The 22597-nt window shown below is 48.7% G+C and overlaps 1 protein-coding gene and 1 long non-coding RNA gene across 1 annotated transcript; one reads left to right on the top strand and one right to left on the bottom strand.

Moving 5' to 3' along the window:
- LOC144246640 (uncharacterized) overlaps window positions 1-22597 on the bottom strand; it is a 222033-nt gene that overhangs the window by 53012 nt on the left and 146424 nt on the right.
- LOC146766989 (uncharacterized) lies at window positions 11478-16987 on the top strand. Its single transcript, XR_014956357.1, has 3 exons — window positions 11478-13105; window positions 13185-13265; window positions 13668-16987. It is a non-coding gene; the product is annotated as an uncharacterized LOC146766989 (long non-coding RNA).

Here is a 22597-nt window from a genome sequence, read left to right as displayed (position 1 = left end):
TTGGACACTTCTCCATCACTACAAACCAATCTTTTATAATTAGCACTGATGGAAAAAAAGTCTCAGTGGGTTTGGAGGCTCAGGTGAGATAAGCAGCCAGGTTCCAGCTAGACATCCAAAATTTTTGGAGCTTGCAGGCTTCTGAAATGCACAAAAAACTTGCTGGACTATCCCTTCTTCCTGTGTTCATTTATTTTTCTTTCCAGCAAACCCTCAAAATAAACAGATATAGAATCAACTGGATATTTTTGTGCTCTCCAGGACAAAATAGTTCAAGTTTTTGGGAAATCCCCGGCTGAGTACTGCCTTTATTTGTGTTATTCCCTCTGTCTGAGTTTGCAGGCAGAAACAGGCAGGGATTTAGAGCACTGGAACAGATGGGTGAAAATGAAGCTCCCTCAGATTGAGGGATACACCTTGGTGAAGGGACATTTTTCCCTGAGACCTCTCTCCCTACCCTGGAGGGAAGTTCACAGGAAGCCAATAGAAAGGGTGAAAAGGAGGCATAAAAAACCCCTAACCCTAAAAAATTAGTGCTGCAAATGATCATTTACTGGAGGAAGCATCAAACTCTCTCCATGAGAAATAGGAAATAGAGAATTAGGAATACCTGAGGAGGGAGAAACTTTCAGGCACTCACTTGCACGAACATCACCCACGTTCACTCTGGAGACTTGGCTACAGAAAATCAATGGGAGCTTATCAGCCTGCAGCAGAGTCGGGACAATTAAACCTCTCCCTCTCTGCCTTTCTGTACTGGATTTAGGTTTTGAAGTTATTCTCACCTGTGGATGGAAAGAAAGAAACATACGAGCCAGCATCTCTTATGGAGAGTTAGCTCTAACACAGGCAGTAGCCCAAATGATTTCTGTGCCTAATCATTGTCTTCTCTGTCCTTAAAAAAAAGTAAAAATAAAAATCCTATATTGGACCAAAAAAAGGGGATGCTGTGAATTCGACTACAACTTCTTTGCTCTCCTTGCACACAAACCTCTGCACCCATGGGAAAACTCCCAAAAGCTGAGCTTTTGTCATCGGGTTTTTCTCTGGCACAGAGCAAAACTTTGCAGAAGGAGACCAACAGAAACCCCAAATGGGGCCTAAGTGGCAAAACTGAGCTTGGATTTGGAGGTGTCCCCCAAATCCATGCTGGGCTGGGGGCAAGGTGAGGGACCTGGTACAAAACCAAGCACTTGGAGCACTGGCACTCAATTTCAGAAGAGCTAAAGGGAGTTCGAAGCCCCAAAGCAGCACCCAAACATCTCCCTGTTTGCTTGCCTGGTTGTTACTGAAAACCAGCTGCTCCAGCCCCAAGTCCTTGGAGGAATGGAAAAACGCTGAGATAAACCAAATAATTGACAAGCTCAGTAACTAAAATGGCTCTTCCTAGTTCCTGCTCCATGTGCAGGTTTGGGTGGATCACAGACATTTCTGGAAGGCCATTGGCACCCCCAAGCGCCTGGCTGGTCCTACAAGCATTTTCCATCTTCTGGGGACTCAGGGTGGAAGCAGCAGCTTCATTTATTTCATTCTTTATCTCCCTCAGAGAAAACGGACAGTGCAGATAATCTGGGTTTTACAGCCCTTTGAAGTCAATCAGAAAAGACTTTTAACTTGAGCAAGCGGGACCCCAGGCCTCCATCTACCTGATCCTCAGGCATTGCCAGGGATTTGGGCAAGCCAGGCTCCATCCACATGGACCTGGCTTTAAAGCCATCAGGCCCAAGCCCTGCCTTGGCGAGAGATCAAGCACAGCAGATTTCCTCCAGCCCTCCTGTCTTATCACACATTAGCCCCGTGCAGATGTCAGGCACTCTCCCTCCACTCACAATCCCCCTTCCCCATCTTCTTTTATCTCCCCATTAAATTGCTGACAAGACCTTCCTGGTGGCCTTTTCAAAAGTAGAGGGGATCAAAAAAATCAACGGAATATTTCAAAAGTCTTTAGGGAAAATAAGAAGGTGGTGGTAGGGAAATCAAATAGGAGGGAGAAGGAGCCTGCAACACTCTGTGCACAGAGCCCAGAGCAAGACACTGGGATTTGCTTTTAACTCCCTTCTGGTAGGGAAGGGGCTGGGGATGGTTTGGGCTGCCTCACAAGCATCACTGGTACCTCCAGCACTGCCCTTGCAAATGCTCAGCATGCAGAACAGCCTTAAAAAAGGGCAAACCTGGTTGCAACCACCCCAAAACTCCAGCATGGCACCACATCCCCAACATAGCTAGCTGGCATTGTGGGGACCAGATTGTTTTTTTGGTTTTTTTTGATGGGCAGGTAAAGGCAATTTGTCTCCCATACCCTTCCTGCCACTTTCCCCCAGCATTTCAGCAAAGCTGTAGAATTCCAGCTTTACACTCACTTTTGAAAAGGTGACACCGCTGGCTTTCAAAGGACATCAGAGCAGGGGTGACGCAGGAGCTGACTCCATCCCAGTAGCTGAAAGCAGCAGGCAGAGAGCACCAGAGGAAAAAACAACCCAACACACCCCCAGCCTTTGCTAACATGACCAGAGCTATGTCAGCAGTGGCATTTTGTGTGCACAGGGAGAAAAATCCAGCTAAAAAAACAGCAGCATTGAGCAAACCCTCATCTTAATTTAATTTTGCTACCTGGCTGATCAGATTTGGTTCTTTATTTAACTGGTAGAACAAAAAAGTTTTAGGGTCGGGCTCCTCCCCTCCCCTCCCCCGAGGTTTATTATATTTTTTTTTCCTTTGCCTAACGGCTCTACAGTGGATTCTGAGCTGGCTGGATCCTAGAATGGTTTGAGTTGGATGGGACCTTAAAGTTCATCTTGTTCCACGCTCTGCCACAGGCAGGGATACCTTCCACTGCTGAAAGCTCCATCCTTGAACACTTCATGTCAACCTCTCTGTCCAAAATGCTGCCAGCTCTTCTGGCTACTGCACATCCAAACAGCTCTGTGCTTTCAGCTCCAGAGGGATAACACCCCCAGAGCCATCACACCAATGAAAAGTCACGGGCAGAGGGGAGCAGGAGCAGGTAACTCCTCATTTTTGCATGCAAAGAAAGACCCCTTGGCACAAGCAGAGGCACTTGTTATTCAGCCCTCAGGATTTGTTATTTATTCTCCCACTTTTCCCAGAACTGCAGGAATCTAATCAGAGCGCGGAAGCCAGAGCGGGTGATGCCAGTGATCAGTCACAGGCTCCAGCAAGGAACAGCAAACAGCTGGAGGGACCACTGCAGCTGATGCATGGGCTGCTGCTGGCTCCCTGCTCACTTGTGTTTGCAGTTGGTTTCCACTAACAGGACAGGACTGCTGGGGTACAATCCTTGAGCTTTTATTGCAGCATCAGCCTCATTACATGGCTGAGACAATAGGAAGATGGCAAAAGCTCATGCTCAGCCAGCAGCAGCCAAAGATTTCTTTGTTACAGAGCATTTTAAAAACTTTCTAGCCAATAGCACATTGCTAAAGCTTACAGACAATTGTTCTAGCCAATGGCTAAAAGCACATGTACAGCTGCTTCACACAATGCTTGCTTGTCTTCTTTCTATTAACAATGCACAATAATTCATTATTAAGCTTAAAACCTTCTACTACCTTGCTAAGCGTATTTTCCTGCTCTCTTAGCCAAGCCTAAAACCCAAGCTGTAAAGTCCTTGCTTGCTGTACCATTGTAACTTTCTCTACTTTCAGACTTTGCAGCTGCAGCTAGCTCTAAGTTTCTCTGCTATTTCTGCCTCTAAGGCCTGCTTTTCCAGCTTTCTGAAAATCATCTTACCTTTACTATTTCCCACATAGACTGAGCAGGATCTCAGGTCAAACACCCCCTCAAGGCCAGGCCTTTGCCATCCCATCAGTGCTTGGATTATTTATTTACACATGCAGGATGTGAGCACAAGCCTCTGGGTCGGGGCTGAGCTCCTCCTCGCTTAGGGGCTGAGAACTGATAAATGTAAAAGGATGGCAGATAAAAGCTATTATGAAGATACAGTTTCCTGGTCTAAGAACAAGATAGAGAACTACATCACAAGACAATGATATTTAATTTTACTGCAGACTTTTGGATCCAGCTGTCTGGACCAACCTGGACTAGTGGAAAGTGTCCCTGGCCTTGGCAGGGGGCTGGAATGGGAGGGTCTTTAAAGTCCCTTGCAACACAAACCCCTTGAGGATTCCATGCTGTACATGCCTGTCTGGTCCTCATCTTTGGGAACATATTCCAGCTTAACTCTTCATGATGGCCATGCCCCTAAAAATACAGCATTGCATTTGCTTTATTTTACCTGTCAGGTGTGCTATAGGCTTTCTTCCCCTTTGAAAAATAAGGGGACCACAGTTTTGGCAGAGCTGCTGGATTGTATCTATACACATATCTATAAAGAAAATTATAAATAAAATTTTTAAAAATTAAAAAGAAATCTTCTCTTTCAGTAGGAATTTTGCCAAATGCTTCCACATGTTGCCTTTTTTTTAAAAAAAAACCTTTTTAAAGTCAACCTGAGCTCTTGGTATCCCACCTGATACTCCCAGCTGCCTTGGAATGCTCTCCTATGGTGCTATCTCTGCCCTGGGTTATGTGCTGGTGCCTTCCTGGGCTGAAGGGATTATTGCTGCCTCAGGATTTAGCTGTTGCTCCCTTTTAATTTCCCCCTGGACCACCTCTAACACCCTCTAACACCCTTGTCTTATACATCTGCGCACTCTGCTTCAAGACCTAAACCCTTCTCCCAGAACAGGGAAAGCCCTGGCTTTTCCCCCCTTGGAAAGCTGAAAAGAAGCCTGAAATGTCTTCTCCAGGAAGCCCTGCCTGAGTCAGGGTTTGTTCCACAGCCCTTGGAGAAGCACACATTTCTCCTTTTGCTTTTCCAAGGTTATTCTCCCAGGACTTCCGTCCCAGGCCACGTTTCTGGAAAGCCATCCTTGAAAAAGTCGGGATGACACAAGGCAGAAACTCCTGTGCTTGTATCAACAACCCAGCATCAAAGCAACTTGGTACTTGCAATTGGCACCAACCCAAAGAAATCCCCACAACAGCCTTCCTGTGGGACCAGCAGGGCTCTCCTGGCTCCACGGGGACAAATTTCTCTTGGGAGAATCTCCTCTGTGTGAGAGTCAGCTCTTTGGGTGTCTTTGGGGTGGCCCAGAAGGCTGGGACCCCTTGAGAGTTCCCCCTTGCTGTTGTGGCAGCTCAGGGCGAGCAGCAAAGCAGCAGAAAAAGCATTTTATCTGCAAATGAAAGGATGTTTCCACCTCTAATTAACCCGAGGTCTATCCAAGCACTGCAGTCAGGCTCTCATTAGCCAAGCCACTGCAGGAATTCCTGCTCCAGCTGCCTTGCACTGGGATCTCCTCCTCGAGTGGCCTCCAGGAGTTCTCCTCTCCTGGATGCCCACCTGTCTTGGTTTGAAAATACAGGTGTCTCCTAAAGAAGGCAGGACCCTCCCCTGAAATGGAAAATGAAAACCCCCTCCCTATGGATTATTATAATTTTGAAATTAAGGGGCTCTCAGGCAAAGATATGGGAATAGGAGTAACAGTTCTTTACTAGGAAAATTTAAAAAATACAAATGCAATAGTACAAAATAACCCCAGAAAACCAGCACTGCCAGAGTCAGAGCAGGCCCTGGCCCCTATGTGTCCGGGTGGTGGCAGCAGTCCCATCCCAGGGTGGCTCAGCCCTCCTGCAGTGCCAGCTGTGCTTCTGCTGGAGCAGGATCCTGCACAAGGGGGGAGTTTTCCTCTGGAGCTCCAGGGCTGGGGGAGATGGGCCTGGGCTCCTCTGGGAATGCAGGGGGAAGGAAGCTGCTCCTCTGGGAATGCAGGGGGAAGGAAGCTGCTCCTCTGGGAATGCAGGGGGAAGGAAGCTGCTCCTCTGGGAATGCAGGGGGAAGGAAGCTGCTCCTCTGGGAATGCAGGGGGAAGAAAGCTGCTCCTCTGGGAATGCAGGGGGAAGGAAGCTGCTCCTCTGGGAATGCAGGGGGAAGGAAGCTGCTCCTCTGGGAATGCAAGGAGCAAAGGCTGCTGTGCTGTTCCCAGGTCAGATTATATCCAGGTAGGAATTCTGGGCTCCTGCCCTGGGTGGAGCAGCTCCCAGTGGGATGATAGAATTTTCTCAGCCATGCAGGGACACTCAGTGGCCATGAACAGAAGATAATTAATAATTAATGACCTATTAACAGAAGAGATCTCCTGGAGGGAGATTGGTTGTGGGAGAGATAAAGAAAAACTGTCCAATGAACGGAAGATAACTGCCCACCTCTGACAGATGGGGATAGAGCACACACTTATCTTACAATCCAGGACACCACCCTGAGAAAACACCTTGGCTGTCTCCTGGGGTACCATTATCTCCTGTTAGATCCCATGAAACACTGCAGAATAAAAAGGTGCAGGAAATTTAGCAATTAACCAGCAATTAAGAAAATCCATAACCATTGCAAGGGAAACCAGGTCGGCTGTCCTGACACAAGAGACACAGCACAGCATCAGCTCAAGGTCTTGGATAAAGATCTTAAAATAGTGGAGGCAATATTGCCATCCCCATCTAGATTTGGAGACGTTTCTCACAGATTTTTAAAGAGAAATGGTTAAAACCAGCAATGTTTTTCTGCTTCAGTAGGACCAAAACACCCAGCTTTCCCCACCATGGGCTAAAGGGGAGAAATGCAGAGAGAAAGTTAATCAGGTTGAGAACAAAGTGAAAAACCCAAACAAACCAGCAAACAAATCTCATCCAAACCCACAGAAGCAAAGAGTGTGCTGTGACTCCTTTCCCCTGCTGCTGCTCACTTTCATACTCCTGACCTTCTCTGTTCCAGCCAGGAGGGAATAGGAATGTTCGAAGAAAGCCATTCCTGTGTTATTTTTAGCAGAGCCAGAAGAAAAGTGACTGGAAATAATCCATGAAAGCAAGCTTTCACCTTGATTTTCAGCCTCTGGAGATTTCGATAGCCTTGATAGCAATCACAACTTAACCACGGGCGTAGAAAATGCTGAGTGATACCAAGAGCATAAATTGAGCTCTTTCTTTCTTTCTTTTTTCCTGCTCCACATTAAAAACCCAGTGAACCATCAAAGGGAGACTGAGGGAGGCCCTTTCCTCCAGCAGCCAGTGAATTGGTGGCCACACCATGGCAGGAGAAGGGAGAGCCAGGTTTGGCTGTGTTTCAGCCCAGTTATGCAGTCAGCAAAAGAATTCTACATTACAACTGAATGCATTTAAAAGAGATGCTGATTTTGGGATCTTCCACAAGTGTCTTGTGGGAAAAGCCACTCTTTCCCAGACAGATTAAGAAGATCTCTTCTCAACAAGCTGGTCTAGTGGGAGATGTCCCTGCACATGGCAGGGAGTTGGAATGAGGTGAGCTTAAAGGTCCCTTCCCAACCCAAACAATTTTGGGTTCTGGCACTGACTGACTGCACAGGGACCTCGGTGCTTCCCTGCCTGTCCTGGCCCACAGGCCACTGATGGGACACAGGCCTCAGCTGCATGTCTGAGAGACCAAAGGAATTAATTAAGAGAAGCTGCACTCCCAAGGTGCTGATAATAAGAACAAAATGAGGGCTGATCCCATTAAGTCAATCTCCTCTGCTGGTTGCTGCCATCTGATGTCTCCTGCCTCCCCTTGCTCCGTGCTGCCTGTTCCCACTGCAGAGCTAAAGCACTTTACTTTTTTCTTTATTTCTGATCCATTTTAAAGTGACCACAGCAACAAGACTGATCCAGGGGCTGGGTTTGAAAGATCCATCACTTCCCCACCATCAGCTTTTCTTCTGCCACCAAACACCTCCTTTTCCCTCTGTGGCCAGGGCTTCCAGGAGCGTTTCATCCCAGGGTGCTTGTCCCTAGGCTCTCACCAGATCAGAGGCAGCAAATCCCCCCAGCCTGCTGCTGCCCCGTCCCCATCTCCTCCTGGATTCAGCCTGTGCACGAGGCACTGGGTTCAGCCACCATGCCTGGGCTCCAGGCTGGTTTTCCACAGAGCAGGAGAGGCAGGATGAGTCCCTGGCACTCTCCTGGATGTCACAATTCTGCTTTTATGGAGTGAGGGAAGCCCAGCCCTCTGGGGAAACCAGCACAGAGTAGCTTGCATCCAGTACAGTCAGACCTGCTGCTGCCTCAAGAGGACTTGGCTGTGCCCAGAGACCCTCAGAGAGAAGTTTTGTCCCCAGAATTTTTTTAATGATTTTTCTTTGCAATCTGTATCAGCCCAACAACCAAGAGGCCACACTGAGCACCCTCGCTGCTGGAAAACTGTCCTGGGGCAAAGAAGCCAAGCTGGCTGTGTGGAAAGCACACTGTGGTGTCATCACCTCCTCATGGTGGGAAAGAGCTGCTCTGAATCAGAACAAACCCCTGGGAAGGGGACAGCAGCTGCAAACTGTCCCTTTCTATCAGCCTGGGGAGAAGGGGTTTTCCTCAGTCATCCTCTGCCTTACAGGGCCACTTGGGCCAGTGTTGGAGTTCCCTAGGGAACCACAAACCCCATCTATGCTCCCCTCACCCTGACTAGGAGCAGCCAGGGCAGCTGCAACCAGCAAGTAAATAGGCATTAAAAGAAAAAAAAAAAAAAAAAAAACTCCCACTTTGCTGAGTTTTAAAGCATTTCCCTGGATCGAAGAGGCTCTGGTGAGTGCTGTCATGGCAGGGGATATTTATTGCCATCTCAAGAAATGTTTCATTATTCTTTGGTAAGCGGTGGCTGTGAATTTCAGCCTGTCTGCCTGGGCATAAAGGGGACCATTGGGCAGATGATACCCAGCAGCCAGGCTCTGCTGAGGAATGAAGCATCACCTCCCAGCTCCCAGGGTGCTGTGCCTGCAAAACCCTGGCTGGGTCCCTTTGAGGTAGGGAAGCAGACCCAGATGCCACAGATCCCCTGGGCAGAGGGCACTGTGCAGCCAGGCAGGCTGAGTGGCCGCTCCCGATGGATTTGCAAGAGGGAAAACACCGTGAGCGCCTTCAGCACACAGTGTAAATACTCACAGTAAAAATAATGAGTTGAATTCCGTGCTTGGCTAACAAAGCTGTGGCAGAGGCTGTTTCTGCCCACTCCGAATCCCCAGGAAGCTGCTCAGAGGCTCTGGATGAAGGTGGGAAAGGCAGAGTCCAAGACACCAACTGGATGGGATGCAAGGCAGGCCCTGCTGAGCCTCTGTCTTCTCACACCAACTGCTATGGAACAGGATGGGGAGAAACAACCATTTCATCCCTTTTCCACCCCCCTGTGAAAATATCTAGCCACTTTCCCAGTCTATGTAAGCCTCCAATACCTGAAATTCCCTGTGGCAATAAGTCCTACTTTTTAACAGGCTGCTGGGTAAAGCGTTTGCCTTCACTTCTGGGAGCTTCTCGAGCTCTTCCCTGTATCTAGAATAGAAGGGGTGGCATCCAGAGGGACAGGTGGAGAGGTGGGACTGTGTGAACCTCATGGACTTCAACAAGTCAGGTGTCCCAGGCCAGGTTGGACAGGGCTTGGAGCAACCTGAGACAGTGGAAGGTGTCTCTGCCCATGGCAGGGGGTTGGAGTTGGATAATCCCTAAGGTCCCTTCCATCCCAAACCATTCTGGGATTCAGTGATTCTCCTGATTCCAAGTGTTTCTTGAGTTAAGCCATCATTGCTAATTAAATTCTTTACAACACAAATGATTTCATGTCTGGCCCTTCCTTTATCAATCCTTGCCTTCTGTGGATAATTTTCTAGGCTTCTTCCCATCCATTTTTTGTGGGCTACACACAAATTGCTCAAGGCAGGAGATACCAGACATTCATTAAGCAGCACAATAACGTTTCCCATTTTGCCTCTCTTACCTCCCTGGTTTTTTTGGACTACTATGGACCAGCAGTGTCATTTTGACAGATGTTTCCAGCACAACTCTCAGATCTCCTTCCCAAGCAGTAACAGCCAGTTCAGAGCCCAATGATTTTCCCCCTGTGAATTGTTTTTCATTTAGCAGCCTTGAATTTCATCTGCTGTTTTATTATCTGCTCACTAAATATCATAAGTTCCTTTTCCCATTCTTGGAGGTTGCCTGTGTTTTAATCTTTTTGGTATTATCTAAGCATTGCCGTCAAATGATCTCACTTCTATTTTTATTTTCTCCGAGACTCACCTGGACTCCCCAGATTCAGGGGAGTGATGCACAAGAAAAGGTCTTTCAATATTGAATGATCACTAAGTGCAAAAGCATCTTCTCAAGGCTCCACAGGGTAGAGGATTCAGGTGACAAAGTCACATCTACCACCAGGCACAGTGGCTTCATAGACAACAAGGCTGTTGAATTTTAGCCTACCTAACACCAGCTGAAATGAGAAAAAGACTCTCTAAAACAAGCAGTCTCTTAAAATGTGTTGTAAATTCTCCTCTGGAATTCTAACTGCAGTGTTTTCCTGCAGCTCTGTGAAAGTGGGTGATCTCAGAGCTTGGGGAGAGTGAGAGGTTTTAGTTTCCCACCCCAGGGGAGGGAGTTAGCAGAGTAAATTGAGTGCAGCAGGGAGCAAACTCAGGATTTAAAGGGTTTCCCAGCATGGAGGTTCTGGGCATGTAGAGCTGCTGGGCCCCATCATCTAAAATCAGGTTTGGGTGAGGGTTTTTTTTTTGTTGTTTTAAAATATACATCCAGTGGCAATGGATTCTTTAAAGTGTTAAGCCTCAGCAGGAAAAGGCTGTCACTGATGAAGGCTCCTGTTCTCTCACTGGAGGGATGAACTGAAGAAAAATCCTTTTTTCCAGTGACAGAACAGAGAATGGAAGCAGTTCCCAGCAGAAGAGAGAACGGAAGCACTGGAAATGGAAATGGCAAATGGAAAATGCTCCAGAAAAGGCTCTGCCTTTGTTTACAGCCCTGCCAAGCTCTCTGGTTTTCAGAAACAGCTGTTTTCTAAACCCTTTTAGCCAATGGGCCATGGACACCTTGGAAAAGTGCCCATTAAAATGAGCCATGGACCCTCTGTTAGCCATCCCTCAAAGCCAGGTGGGAGAAAATAGTTTATTAACTGCTAAAGGATGGGTTTCCTCTATAATGAACCTCTCTGCAGTATTGAAGAAAAGCCATGTCTTACTTCTCTTTCCTAATAAATGGCTTCTTCAGAGTTTAATTAACTTCTCCCTGCACTTCTTTTGTGGCAAAGTGTCACCCTGACCAGGAGACAAACTCTGTTTTTTCCTTTATCTGGGAGAGCGCTGGCCTGTCAGATAAACTGCTCTGCCTAATTTCCTGGGGCTTTTTCTCTTCCCACTTTGCATAATCCAGGGAGGGAGGCAGTAATAACAGAAAGTGATGCTTTTGGGCAGCTGGATACCGTTGGGATTGGGAAGGAAGCACCTTCTTAAAATACAACCTGGACCATAGTCCTGAGGGCTGGCAGGGGCTGGGGATAGGGACTCATCTCACAGACCCACCAAAAACTGGGTCAAGCTCACTGCCTGCTCCTTTGTTTCAAAAACTCACATTTAAGCTTGAAAACAAACCTGGAGGAAACAATTTTTGGCCTTACAGGAGTACAGGATTTTGTATTTTCAGCAGCGCTTGTCTGTCCCCATGTGTGTGTACAAATATAGCTCAAAATCAATAGGAGTGAGATTAGGGCAGTGTATTTCTGAGAAATGTGCTCCTGATAGCTCATAAACCCAAGCAGCTCCTGTTCCTTCACACTTGCTGTGGTGCTCCAGGACCAGTTATGTGTGCCAAGGCAGCAGCACAGCCTGGAGAAGTTGAGGGCTGTTCTCATTGAAAAAAAGGCTGAATTTGGGCCAAGTCAAGAGGGACCAGCACAAACTTCTGCTTTGGCTTTTTAGCTCAGCTCTCAGCCCATCCCACAGCAGAAGGCAGGAGCAGGAGCTTCCATTTTGGGGTGGGAGGGAGGTAGGAACTCCAGAAAACCATCTAGAGAAATAGGTGGCCTTTTCCATGCAACGCCTGGGCTCCTTCTTAGGAAAAGATCCCAGGGCCACCCTCGTTAACCAGGGGCCTGAGTGGCGCCACTTGATTGATTGTGCCAGGCCAGGAGCAGCCAGGGACTTTAGTGACACCAATGCAGTCATGGTCTCCAGCACACAGACAGTCCCAGAGGATGTGTCCTTCCTAGCCAAAGGAAATTAATTCATGGTGGCAATAAATAAACCACCCCAGACAAACGAGAGCATCCCAGCAGCTGCCGGCACAGCAGAATGAAAAACGGGAAGGAGAACATTTTGCAGAACATTTCTGGGGAAGGAGTACATGGGGAAGGGGTAACACTCACTTTTTTTTTTTGATACACTGGGTGAAACGGGGCTGTAGGAGGAGGATGGGCCAGCACAGAGCACCCCAGGGGGACAACAGCAGCTGTAGCTGAGGGTTTGTGCCTTTCCCGAGCCCTGCCACCAGCTGGACTCCTCCACAGCCGTGATCCTGCCTGGTCTGCCCTGGCTCTGCCTGGGGCATGCCACAGTTTTATACCACCTCCCACTGCCCTGGTGGCTCTGTGTGGTTGATACCCATCACATCAATCCGTCACAAGCAAGCCCTGAATGATTGAATGATTACAGGGCTGGTTCCCAGGTTCCCTGTACTCACCCCACCCCTGCCAGGCCCTGCCTGGGCATCTCCTTGGATCCCCACCTGGAGATGTGATCCGGCTCTGGAGCAGCTCTTAGGCACTCCTAATTGGCACGTGACAAAGTGCCTGCCACACGTTGGTCAATACCAATTAGCATACTCATTAAATGAACGTGTGTCTTGGCAAGAGTTACCTAATTAGCTTAACAAGTGCAGCAGGGAGAGGCATCAAACCCTGTGGAGCAGCAGTAAAGGAGCTGCCCCAGGATAAGGGACAGGACAGGACTTTGGGAGCCAGTCCAGGGGCAAGCTATGAAGGTGATTAGAGGGAAGGAACTCTTTAGGGAAGGGCTGAGAGAAGTGAGATTGTTCAGCCTGGAAAATCTTCAGGGAGAACTCAGAGCCCCTTCCAGTGCCTGAAAGGCTCAAGAGATGTTGAGAGGGACGTTGGACAGGGCTTGGAGCACCCTGGAAGGTGCCCCTGCCTAGGGCAGGAGGTCTGGAACACCATGAGCTTTAAAGATTCAAGCCAGAGCACTCCTTGACTCTCTGAAATCCCTGTTCCCTGGGCAGGACCCACTGTCTAGCACAGGTGAGTTTGCTGAGCAGCCCCCAGCTCCCACCACGTCCAGAGTAATGTGACTGAGACATTTGGGGTTTTCCTTCTGCAGCATTAATTTCCTGGAAGCCAGGGAACAGGAGTAACCAGAGAGGCCAAGACACCTGAAATTACATTTACCAGGCTACACAGGGTTGGTTCTTTTTTCTTTCTTTCCCTCTTTTTTACATATCAGCCCCAGGCTGAGCTTAGCCTGTGGGGTTATCAGAGAGCAGGCAGGGGGAGAGTTGAGACTTTGTGTTTGTGCCTGGGAACCAAAACAGACCCTGTGCTCTGCTTTAATTTAATGCTCATGAAAGTCTGCAATTCTGCTTTCTTTTCTTCTTCCCTCCTTGGAATTGGGATGGCAGAGCCTGGCTGGTGGAGTTTCTCTGCCTTTTATGGAAGGGCTGGCATGGAATCAGAGAATCACAGGATGGTTTGGGTGGGAAGGGACTTTTAAGACCATCTTGGTCCACCCCCTGCCATGGGCAGGGACATCTTCCACTGTCCCAGGCTGCTCTAAGCCCCTTCCAATCTGGTTCTTCCATTTCAGGGATCCAGGGACAGCCACAACTTCTCTGGGCACCCTGTGCAAGGGCCTCGCCTCCCTCTGCAAGGGAGAGGGCCACTCTTATGGGTGAAGAAGATGCCAGTTCTGCATTTTCAGATGTGAAAATGAGCAAGACCAGAGGGTTCTGGCTGTTACAACAGACCCAGAGCAGAGTAATGGCCTGGGGGAAGAGGGAGGAAAATCTGTGATCCCATTGAGGCAGCATCCAGCTCTACTCACCATTTTGCCTTTTCTGTCCAGCCCTGACTTTTTTCCCCCACCTCCTTTTTCCTTAATTTTCTCCATCCCTTGACAAGCTGAGAGGCACCATCAGTCCCTCCAGCACACTCCTCACACCCTGAGGCTGGTCCAGGATGCATGGAGGACATCAGTCTGATACTGCTGAGTCTAGCACATATCAAATGCAAGCAACTCCTCTTTCCTGAGTGACTATTAAGCAAAAATTAAAAGAAAATTACATGGGGAAGTCAGCAGCAAGAAGGAGGGGACGGGTTGTAATTATCTGGCTATTAATTGGCGTAGAGTTCCAATTTAATGCTCTCAGGTCCATGTCACTATTTCCTGGGGAAATTTTCTCTCTGTTAATTTTGGATGAGAACTGGGATTCTGTCTGGAAGCTCTGAGTCCACCCAAAAAGGTGACTTTCAGCTTCAGTCCCCCAGCAGGTTTTTGTTTTCAGATACCGAAGAATGAAATTAAGGATTTGTTTCTCACACAGCTTCATCTGCCCAAGGTGGAGGTAGGAAAAGCCAAGTTTTAACTTTTACCACTGCATGAGGATATCCAAGCATGACCCTTTTAAAATTCAGCTGATAAAGAAGTGGTTGCTCCAAACACAAAATTCAGAAACAAAAGAACTCGAGGGATTGTTCCCCCACGGCTTCTGCCAGCCCTGGAAATTCCCTAGGGAGAGGTGAGAGCCTCTCATCAAAACCTGCCAATTAAACAGACCCAAAACATTCTGAGCCTGAGCATCCATCAAACCCCATGGAGAATTTCAAGGAGTGATGTGCAGGTTCCTGCCAACTCACCTGGCAAGGGACCAGGCATCCCATCCATTCTCCTGCTCCTGCCACGCAGGGTACACTGCAGATGTTTGCTGTCCAACCAGCACACACAGGTATTCACAGCCCTACAAAGGAGGTGGGAAGTGCGGCCTTTCCTCCTCAGGAATCCCACAGGCAGCTGGAAGAAGCTGGAGCAGCAGGCAAAGCTGCTGTGCTATTACTGATGCCTTGGGAAGGCTGGCCTAGAGCAGAGCCATAGCTAAAGAATAAAACAGCGATTTATGAAAAGGATCTCCTTAATGAATCCACCTTGGGCAGCACAAGAGGCCAGCCAGGGCCAAGATCAACCAAAATGGTCCCAAAATGGACACCTGGTCATGGGGTCTCTCACTTTCATTAATTCTGCTCCATTTGCACATTGGAATTCATTGTCCCATTCCAGCTTTAGCCCAGGCAGTCCCATCCTGCTTGTTTTTCTCTCTCCAGCCCACGGTGTTTGTGCTCCTGGGCTGAGGTTTGGATCATTTGTCCTTGGTGCCCAGCTGGAGCAGGAATTGTTTTGTCTCCCTTGTCTCCCTGCTCTGTGCAGAGAGCCACCATCCCCTCATATGAAGCCCAGACCCACCCACTAAAGCAGCACAGAATCTGAAAAACTTTTAAAACTGGGTGCAAGGGGTGTTGGGGGCGGGGGGGAAATATTTTTTAAAAATTTATTTTCTTTGCTATAACAAGGTATTTCCATAGATAAAGCTCTCTCAGTTCTGCATCAAATTTCCTCTGGAAGTCAAAGGTTTCCTTCCATGGGGGAAAGGCAGGTCAGCCCTTCTCCAGTGGATACAAACACCCTTCAAGCTGCTCTTGCAGCCCCCCAGCAGGATTGTGCAGAGCTAAAGATTTATCTGTAAGCTACAGCCCCTTCTCCTTCAATTCCCAAGCAAGAGAAAAGCACTTGCTAAAATGAACCCAGGAAAAAGGGGAAGCAGGGGAGAAACAGAACAAAAACAAACAGGAAGAAACACCAGGGGGAAAAGGAAAAAAATCTCAGGAAAGAGGAAGGAGGGATTTTATTCATTTCACAGTGTGGAAGCTCAGAGCAAAGAATAAGGAATTCTCCCTTTGTGCCGTGGTTCTCCATGGACTGCAGTAACATGGAACTTAAAAAAAAATGTTTCCACTATGGCTAATTGTCAGCATTTCAAGTCTTAAGAACTTTTTAAAAATCTGGTTTTGTCTCCATATCTCCCTCCAGTTTCCAAACCCAGCAGAGCAAACTTCTCTGTTCTACAACAAGGCCTGGGAATCTTCTCTGTCACCTGGCTGCAGCAGTCAGAGTCATGGGTCCCTGCACATCGCATGAGGGTTGGGATGAGATGATCTTTAATGTCCCTTCCCAACCCAAACCATTCTGTGACTCTATAAAAAAAATGAGGATTTTGTGAAACTTCAGAGAAAATCCCCACCTTTACTTTACTTTGCCACTTGTCCTAGAGGAGTCACTCCCTTTAAAATTTTAAATGATTTTTAGTCCACAAGGAGGCTGATAAATTGCTTTTTCGGTATGGTTTTGTACCTCAACAGAGAGAAGGGAAACACCAGTGCCACCAGCAGAGGTGCCCACAGCTGTATCCAGCCAGGATGGGATTTGCTGGTGGATTCAGAGCTGCCAGCTCTGTAAACACCCTGCATCCTCTGGCTCCAAAAGTGCCCTGGCTGCTAGAGATAGCAGGAGCAGAGCAAGGAGCCTTGGCAATGTCAGCTGGGCAGCACAACAACAGTGGGATGGAGAAAGGCCACGCTGCTGGGGAAAACCTCCCCCCAGCAGCCAGGGCTGTCAGAGCCCCTGCAGCCCTGCTGGGAGAGACACGGGGCAGCTGTGGAGCTGGAAGGGATGGAGGAGATCAGTGAGCCATTCGAGAGCACCCAGGGCTGCCATCAATGCCCTGGAGAGACTCTGCAGCCCTGGCAGCCACACCAGCAGCCTGCTGCTGTTGACACCAGAATGGCACACTTCAAAATCCAGCAGCTTCTTCTTCCCCCATCCCCATCCTGAGTAAATTAACCCCAGATCTCTTTGTTTACCCTCACCCCTAATAAGCTCTTGTGGCTCAGGGAAAATGGTATTCCAGGCTCTTCCTGAGCAGGCAAGAGCCTTTATTCCCTTTCATCGTGGGAAAAAGAAGGTTTAGATAATCTCAGAATGCCAGAAAGCAATTTATTTTGACCTAGACTGTCTGTGCAATGTCATCTCTTGGCTCGAGCATGTGGGGAGCTTCGTTAGCTGGCACTGGCACCACACAGCTCCGATGGGGCTGCGGGTCCCAGGCACTCCTGGAGCGCTGTGACCTGGGTGGGGACAGGGCTGTGGCACACAGTCAGTGCCCAGGCAACACCTCCAGAGGTGGGAGCTGCAGGAGAGATGAGCACAGCAGCTGGCAGTGGGGGTTGTGCTGGGTGTTGCACATCCCCAGTCCCTGATGTGGACATGGAAGAGATTCCAGAGTGAATGCAGTGATAAAACCACCCCAGGATGGTCTGGGTGGGAAGGACCTTCAAGATCACCCAGTTCCATTCCCCTTGCCATGGGCAGGGACACCTTCCCCTGTCCCAGGTTTCTCCAAGTCCCTCTGTGTGGTGGTACCCTCCAGCCTGGCCTTGGGCACTGCCAGGGATCCAGGGGCAGCCACAGCTGCTCTGGGCACCCTGTGCACCCTGTGCCTCCCCACCCTCACAGGGAACAATTCCTAATTCCCAATATCCCATCCAGCCCTGCCCTCTGTCTGCATGAAGCCATTCCTCCTTATCCAAAGTCCCTCTTCAGCTCATCTGTAACCCCTTTAAGTACTAAAAGACTCTAAAAAGCCACAATTGGGTCTCCCTGAAGCTTTCTCTTCTCCAGGCTGGACAGTCCCAAGTCCTTCAGCCTTTCCTCACAGGAGAGGACCTCTCCTCATTAGAGGCTCTGTCCCTCTAGTTGCCTCCATGGCCCTCTCCTCTGGACTCCCTCCAGCAGTCACATCCCATTTATCCCAGAGCAACACCAGCTCCACCCCAGCGATCCACAAGGCACACTCAGTCCTTCCCCTCGCTGATGGAGCCTCACTGCTCTTCCTAAGACAAAGCTGGGCTCAGCTCTTTGCCTTCAGAATGTTCTTTGCACCCTCGAGCCTGGAAGGATTCTTTAGAAAGGAAAAGCAAAAGCAAAAGCAGAGAACGTCACAGAGCAGGAGAGAGCTGCAGATGCTGAATCACTCTCAAGAACAGCCCAGTGGCAAAGTGTGTGTCCCTTCCAGCTTCCCAGCCTGGCTCCACCGTTCCCTGCAAGCCACAGACCATGCTGCAAACACACTGAGCTCTCCACAACAAGTTTTGCTGTGATCCAGGCCAGGAGCCCCAAAAAGCAGCAGTCACTGGTGGGAACCCCTTTTGCAGAGCCCCCTCACTGCCCAGCACAGCTTCTTAGCTCTGCCCCACCCTGGCTGCTCAGGGGTTGCAATAACTCATCTCTCTGTCAACAGGGAATATTTTTAAATGTCTTCCTCCCTACAGGCAGGCAGAAGCCTCCTCTGTTCTTCCCAGGCAGATTCCTTTTTTATCATTGGTGTTATTTTTCCTCTAGATGAGAAGTTTAAATCATCCTGTCTCCTTTTAGGGTGGGGGAACGACAGTCAGGGGCAGCCCCCAGGAAGACTCAGAATTGCTTGTGGCAAGGCAGTCAGGAAGAAAAGCCGAAACTTTGTGTGCCCAAACTTCTGATTCAGGGCACAAAGCAAAGCTTGTCTTGCCTTTCCTTCCCCAAGTTACATAAAAATAAACCCAGGCTCCCTCCTTCTTTTCTGGCAGCAAGCAGCACATCCTGCAGAGCAACCTTGTGTCCTGAGACTCTTCCACCGGGCTGGGAAAGGAGAGGAGAAGCTCAGCCCATTCCCTGGCTGGCTCCCACTGCGCCTTATTTCACTCTGCGTACCTCCCAGCAGGACATTGATGTGGACAGGCATCTGGAAAGCCTGCAAGAGTTTCATCAATGCTTTGTTTTGTTCTGTACTTTCCACGCTCGGGGTGTTATTACCACGCTGCTTTGGTTGTGCAACAGCCCCACAAATGGCACTGGGCTGCTTTGAAGGGGAGGAGGAGCTGGGCCGCTGCAGAGCCACCGACATCCCCGCGGCTCCTGCGCTCGCCGGAGGCCCACGCTGGATGTGCTGCAGAAAGTCAGCAGAAGGCAAATAAACAGGCAGGCAGGACAAACAGGCTCTGCAGCCTGGTGTTCCCTGAGAAAAGTATGATTATTTTGTTGTTGTTTTCCCCTCTAATGCCCATCACTTTGTCAGCAAATCTGCTGGGGCGCCATTTGTCTCCCAAACCACGGATAGACACCGAGCTGCCTCAGTGGGCCCGGGAAGCCTAAATCCCAGTCACAGGGATGGGGACACCCTGCCAGGCAGCTCCTCCCTTGCTGCAAAGCCAGCTGCCAACACCTGGCTGCTGCCAGACCTGCAGGGAGCCCATCCCTGCTGATACCCCGGGGTGACAGAGCTCACACACCACCAGGCATGCTGCACAGAGATCCAGCCACCTACTCTGGATGCTGGAAAACACTCCATGGAGACGTCCTGAGAATCTGGAATAGCCAGCCCAAGGGCAGAGGAAGCCTTACTCTGGGCTGATGGTTTAGTTCCCCTTTAAAGACCTTCCTGTGAGTAATTAAAGCTCCTGTTTCTAAGCTGCTTGGTATTTTAATTGATTTTCTGCACTGGCTGCCCACAGTGTAGTCATTCAAATCCAACATTTGTCTTGCAAGCCCTGAATGAGCAGCAAGGAAGAGCAACCTCCCCACGAGTCCGTCGTGGTGAGAACTGGGAATGCTCCCGGTGGGAGCACCTGGATGCCAAACCATACCCTGATCTCTGCCCTGGAGCAGCCCAGGGCAGAAGGAGCTTCCAGCATGACTTTGTACTTGTTATTTCTCCTGGGACTTTCCTCTGAGCTATCCAGTTTCCACAGGGGAAGAAGAGATTGATCTCCTGCATGGTCAGATTTTTGTCGAGAGAAGAGTGAGACCATGCAAACAGGGATTGATGTTTTCAAAGGAGGTGAGAATACAGTTTGCACTGAAATTCAAGAGCACTGGAGGAGATTTTTGAATAAAATCACAGAGCTTATTCCAAACTATCACTGGAAGGGAGCTTAAGGATCATCCAGTTCCAACCTCCTGCCATGGGCAGGGATCCCACTCATTCGGTCAAGTTGCTCAGGGCTCCATCCAACCTGGCATTGAGCACTTCCAGGCATGGGGCATCTACAGCCTACAATCCTGAATCAATCCCAAACTCCTAACAGCAAAGTAAAAATATAGGACTTGCTGGTTTTTCAGGTTTTTGTTTTCTTTTTAGCAGGACCCCAGAGCTGATGACAAGTAAGGCAAGCTTTAGAGTGGAAAAACCAAGCTCTGGCAAGTTGGCTCAAAAAAACCACTGTTAGCGGGATAAGATTCCTAAATCTGCAGAGGGACTGCAGGAGGTCACATCTCCAAATCCAGAGAGAAAGGCTTTCCTCAGCAGGTGGAATAAACAACACCTTGGCCTTCCAGAATGTTTTTTTCTGGCTAATGCTGGTGGCCTCTTCCTGGGAAAAACCTGCACATGGAGCCTCTGGTCAAGAACAAGGAGGCACAGGGGAAATCCATTTGGTTGGGGTGGGTTTTTTATTTGTTTGTTTGTTTGGGGGTTTTTTTTTGGTTTTTTTTTTTTTGTTTGTTTGTTTTTGTTTTTTTTTGTTGTTGTTGTTCCTTTGCTTGTTTGTTGGGGTTTTTTTCTAAGCTAGAAAATAGAACTGTGGTGAAATTATCCCATTAAAATCTGTGCAGCCCATAAGGGCTGAGAGTTCTGTGAACTTGGGAGCCTTCCTGCTGGAGGGATGCATTCCTCTGTGCTGCAGACAGCCCGAGCCTCCAGCATCTCCCAGGAATTTGAAAATAAGTCATGCATATAATAGGTGCACATTTAGCATGAAAGGAAGATGCTTCACAGAGGACAAATATTAAACTGTAAAATATATCAAGAGACATTTCCTGGGAACACTGAATTTAACCCAGCTCTCAGTTGAGCAGGAAGCTCCCAGGAGCTATGGCTGCATCTGGTGGAGGAACAAAAACCTGGAGGAGCTTTACAAAAGAAAGCTGCCTGGATTTCCTAGGGATGTTAGGGAAACGGGTCAGTTCAGGACCCTTCTGTGCTGTCAGTGTGGTGGTGACACTGGCACCAGGAGTGCACACCTTAGGGACATCAGTGTGGCTGCTTGGTGTCACACCCAAAGTCCATCCAACCCATCTTCTGCCCAGGCTGTGCTCATCAGCAGAAATATTGGCAAAGGGAATAAAACAGAGCAAGCCCAACACATCCTCCCAGCAGCCTGCTCTTTCCATACATATGCTGGCTTTTACCTGCTCTTCAAAATCCCATGCTGGACCCTTTCTTCCAATTGGTCTCATCACTGCTGGAGCCCACCAACAATCTGGAATTCCAGAAGATCCTGCACAAAGCTGTTTGACACTTCAACCCCATTATCTGCACCACTGCTTGTTTTAGGTTCTGAAATACACAGATGGTAAACCCAGGTAAGGAGCAGCAATGCTGGTGAATGGAAATTTAATCCCATTTTTTCTCAATTTCCCATTAAAACAGGGAGTAAAATCCACCTGGGAAGCCCCTCTTGGGCAAGAAGGAAGCCTGTATGAAGATGATTTCACTTAGTTACATGAAGCCCAACTCTTCCAGTAACACAAAGCCCTCGTCTTCCTTCAGCAAATGGGAAGAGAGTTCCAAAAAACCTGAGCATTTTTTCCTACAGTGTATGTGGGACCTCAGCCAACAGTTTTGTTGGGTTTTTGTTTGTTTGGTGTTTTTTTTCTCCTTTAAAATAGCACAAGACCATCTCTGGACCTCCCATGCCCTTATCTCCCTGCATGCACATACATCATCTTCCAGTTTCTGAGACTCTGAGATGGTTATTTGGCTTTTAGAGCACCGAGCTCTTTGCTTATCTCCTTCCTACTTCTGTTCTCTATACTTCCAGGCGACCTGGTGAGGAGACCTGCATTTCCCTGAGAACAAAAGTTGAGGCTCTTAAGCCACTTATCTGGAGCAAACTGCTGTAAGTCTCTTGCTTTGACTGATACCAGGCTTTATTTGGGGAGGCAGATCTGAGCCCCTGTAGCCTGGGTGTCTCCTGGAGCAGAACTTGGTCTGCCTCAGTTTTGGAGAGCTGCAAGGGTTCCCCTGAGAGCCTGCAGAGAATTTTATCCCTTCCCACTATCCACACCAGGAAGCAACACTGCTGGAACACGACCATCCCTCCTCAGTGCCCCTTGTCCCTTCCTCGGGTACTGATACATCCAAAAGGATTCTCCCAAAGCGTGCAGCAGGGAAATCTGATCCCCCAACATGACTGCAGGCAGCCTGCCTGCCCTGCCCTCACACAACTGGCAAACATGATCCCCAGGCACCCACCTGAGGGCCTTCAGATGAAAAATAACTCCATGCCATGACTTTCCTGACTCAGGAAAGGCATTGCCACATTGTTGTATTCCAGAACTGGTTCCTTTGCTGGCACAGGAAGATGCAGAGCTGTGTTTTCCTTCCACAGGAGACAGAACGAGTCCTGCAGCTCCCATCAAGCCAAGTGGCTCCAAGCAACGGGCTGTGTTTGTCACCTCAGATGCAGGGCTTTTAGCTGAAGGCATCTCTTGGTGATTAAAAGGTCACTAGAGGCAAATATTAAACTGTAAAGGCTGCTATAAAAATACATAAGGGAAAAATGCCTGACAGGTGCTCCTATATATGGAGATTCCCACCACGGCAGCTGTGAATTATGGAATTATCATTCCTCTGAGGGATCCCAACAAGGACA

Source organism: Lonchura striata, chromosome 6 (assembly GCF_050655825.1).
Source record: "Lonchura striata isolate lonStrDom1 chromosome 6, ASM5065582v1, whole genome shotgun sequence".
In the NCBI taxonomy this organism is placed as follows: Eukaryota; Metazoa; Chordata; class Aves; order Passeriformes; family Estrildidae; genus Lonchura; species Lonchura striata.
Note: the sequence above shows the minus strand (reverse complement) of the source record. Positions and strands in the feature narration are given on the sequence as shown.